Source organism: Phyllostomus discolor, chromosome 5 (genome assembly GCF_004126475.2).
Source record: "Phyllostomus discolor isolate MPI-MPIP mPhyDis1 chromosome 5, mPhyDis1.pri.v3, whole genome shotgun sequence".
Classification (NCBI taxonomy): domain Eukaryota; kingdom Metazoa; phylum Chordata; class Mammalia; order Chiroptera; family Phyllostomidae; genus Phyllostomus; species Phyllostomus discolor.
Genome location: NC_040907.2, coordinates 85,486,481 through 85,490,130, shown reverse-complemented (window position 1 = coordinate 85,490,130; position 3,650 = coordinate 85,486,481). Strand labels below are relative to the sequence as shown.

General features: G+C 38.2%; 1 pseudogene; it reads left to right on the top strand.

The window, feature by feature from the left end:
* Window positions 1-432: 432 nt before the first annotated feature.
* Window positions 433-1,125, top strand: LOC114497977 (annotated as a pseudogene).
* The last annotated feature ends 2,525 nt before the right edge of the window (window positions 1,126-3,650 follow it).

Below are 3,650 nucleotides of genomic sequence, written 5' to 3'. Positions count from 1 at the left end.
CTGTAGCTGTATAGCAAGTCCTAAAATTGGTTAGTATGAATCCTCCAGTCTTCTTTCTTGAGAATTTTTAGATATTCCAGTCCCTTTGGTTTCCCTTATAAATTTTAGAATCACCTAGTGTATTTGCATAAAATTTCTTCTTGGATTTTTATTAAGCTTGCATTAAATTTATAGATCAGTTTGGTGAGATTTGGTCATTGAGCTTCCCAATCCATGAACATTGTGTGGCTTCCCACTTATATAGGTCTGCTTTAAGTTTTTCCATCGCCATTTTGTAGTTTTTAGCGTACAGATCCTGCACAAGCTAACTTTATACCCAAGCATTTATTTATTTATTTTGGAGCTATTTACTGTCAATGGCGTTTTTAAAAATTGTTTTCTAGGTTGTTTTTCCTCTTCTCTGGGTAGTGATTTCACCTGCAGTTTGCACTGATGCAGCTCAGACCCATGCAGATCAACTTCGAGGTGCTGAACAAAATGCTGGCCCAGCTGGGCGTGGCCAGCCAGTCGGGTGGAGCTCGGTGGCAATGCTGGGGCTGGAGGAGGAGGCTCTGAGCCTGTGTGGGCCTGCATGGGTCTGCACACTGCTGCTGCTGCTTCCACTCACCGCCCAGCCTGAGAACTTCAGGAAAAAACAGATCGAAGAGCTGAATGGACAAGAAGTCAGTCCTAAAGTGTACCTCATGGAGCAGACCCTTGGGAATGCCGCTGGTACCATTGGACTTATACACACAGTGGCCAATAATCAAGACAAACTGGAATTGGAGGATGGGTCAGCCCTGAAATAGTTTCTTTCTGAAATGGAGGAGCTGCCCCCTGAAGACAGAGAAAAATGCTTCAAAAAGAATGAAGCCATACAGGCAGCCCACGACACTGTGGCACAGTAAGGTCAGTGTCAGGTAGATGACAAAGTGAACTTTTATTTATGCTGTTCAGCAGTGTTGATGGCCACTTCTGTGAACCTGATGGACAAATGCCTTTTCCCGTGAACCAGAGCACCAGTGCAGAGGACTCCCTGCTGCAGGATGCCGCCAAGGTCTGCAGAGAATTCACTGAGCATAAGCAAGGGGAAGTCCACTTCTCTGCAGTGGCCTTCTGCAAGGCTGCCTAATGCCCGGTGGGAAGGGACTAAGTTCTTTTCCTCTCTTCCCTTCACCATCGAAATACATCCCTACCAATGCAGTGTTAAAATGCTTCTGTACTTGTAGAAAATAGCTATTCTCCTTTGGTTCTGTAGCTGACCTCCCCCTCAACCACACCCAAGCACTAGCAGAGCTCAGCTGTCAGGGGACATTTTGGTGTAAGCTTCAGATGGCGAAGCATTTCCCCTACTGTGTGTCTCATACCTCAGTATCTAATGCTTTAAATGGCTACTTTGCTTTGTGTCTCTAAAGTAAGGCCTTGGATGTGGTATAAATTGTTTGTCCTTATAAGGAATAAAACTTTTCTGCCCATAAAAAAATAAAAATAAAATTTAGAATAAAATTCTAATTGTTCATTGACAACATAGAAATATAATTTGTTTTTGTCTGTTGACCTTATGTCTTTCCATTTTACTATACTCATGTATTCTGTAAACATTTTAGTAGATTACTTGGGATTTCTATGAAGACATAATGTTTCCTGAGACAACAATTGTCTGAGAACAGGGACTGTTTCATTTCTTCCTTTTCAGTCTGTATGTCGTTGCCTTCTTCTTCACCTTCTTCTTCTTCCTCTTCCTCCTTCTCCTTCTTTTTCTTCTTTTTTGCCTTATTGCTTTGACTAGAACTTCCAGTATGATGTTGATTGTGTAAAAGTGGTGTTCTCTCTTATTTAAACATTGGGCATAAGTTGTCAGTACAATCTTCTGATCCTGGAGGGTTTATTTTATTTTATTTTATTTTTTGGCAGCCTTTTTTTAAAATCCTCACCTGAAGACATGTTTATTGAGCTTAGAGAGAGGAGAATGGAGGAAGAAAGAGGTAGACACTGATGTGAGAAATACTGATGTGAGAGAGAAACATCAATCAGTTGACCCTTACATACTCCCTGACTGGGGACCAGAACTGCAACCTAGTATATGCCCTGACTGAGAATCGAACCTGCAACCTTTTGGTTTATGGTATAATGCTCCAAGCAACTGAGCCACACCAGCCAGGGTTTGGCAGCTTTTAAATTACAATCTATTTTATAAACATAGATAGAACTATTTAGGTGTTCCTATTTCTTCTTGGGTCAGTATTGATAATATGTCACCCTCAAGGCTTTGGTCCATTTCATTTAAGGAGTCAAATTTATATATATAGTTTTGCCTTATTCTCTCTTTATCCTTTTATTGATAGAGCTTATAGTGATTTCCTCTCTTTCATTTCTTATATTGGATATTCTGTCTTTTTTATTTATGTTTGTCTAGAAGTTTACCAAATTTGATTGATTCGATTGAGGAACCAACTTTTGATTTTATTTATTTTCTCAACTGTTTTTCTGTTTTTATTTTCACTGATTTCTGCTCTTTATTTTTCCTTTCTTCTGTTTGCTTTGGGTTATTTTGTTCTTTTTCTAGTTTCTTAAGGAGAAAGCTGAGATTATCGATTTGAAACCATTCTTCTTGTCCAAGATAAGCATTTAAACCTACAAATTTCTAAGCACTGTGTTAACTGGATCCTTCAAATTTTTATATGTTATGTTTTCATTTTTATTCAATTGAAAAATATTTCCTAACTTCCCCTGAGATGTCTTCTTTGACCCATTGGTTATTCATTGAGAAGAAGTTTTTTAAATTTCCAAGTATTGGGAGATAGTGCAGTTATTTTTTGTTATGATTTCTAGTTTAATTTCATTATGATTAGAAAACATAATTCTGTATAATTTTTATTCTTTTATTCTTTTAAATTTGTAAGAATTGCCCTATAATCCTATTGATAGTGGAACTCAAAAGTTAAAGATTTTAGCTACTGTTTAGTTAATAGGCTTAAGTGATTAATGCATGTGGAAAGCTGTTATTCCAGGAACTAGAAGTCATGACTCCAGGAGGTTGAAAAGCAATTCAACCTTTGTGCCCCAGGGGATCTGCAATTGACCAAGATGGTACCTGAGCCATTGTGTTCCAAGGAGGGAACATCCATGATGCAGATAAAGAATTCTTGATCAGCAGATAAGGAAATACTAGGAAATTTGCTACTGGACTACTACTGTTATCTGATTAACCTTATCCCAAACCCTTTATCTACCCTTTCCTTCTCCTTATAAAAAGGTTGGCTTGAGATGAGATGTTAAGATGTTTTTTTACGGTATGTAACCTGCCATCTTCTCAGATCATCAGCATCTGAATAAAGCACCCATAAAGATTCAGTCCTTGTCTCTACTTCTTTGTTCTGGTAGTGACAGGAAGCATGAACATTGGCTTTTACAGTTTCACTACAACCCAGAATGTGGTCAATATTAGTGTTCCATGTGTACATGGAAAGAAGGTGTGCTCTACTGTGGCCTGGGGTGCTCTAAAAGTGTCAATCAGACCATTTGGTTCAGTTCTGTATCCTGCTGACTTTCTGTGTACTTGTTTTATCAACTATTAAAATAAGTATTGAAGCCTTCAATTATAACTGTGGATTTTTTCCTTTGTATCTTTCTGTTATTTATCCTTGTTTGCTTCATGTATTTTGAAGCTC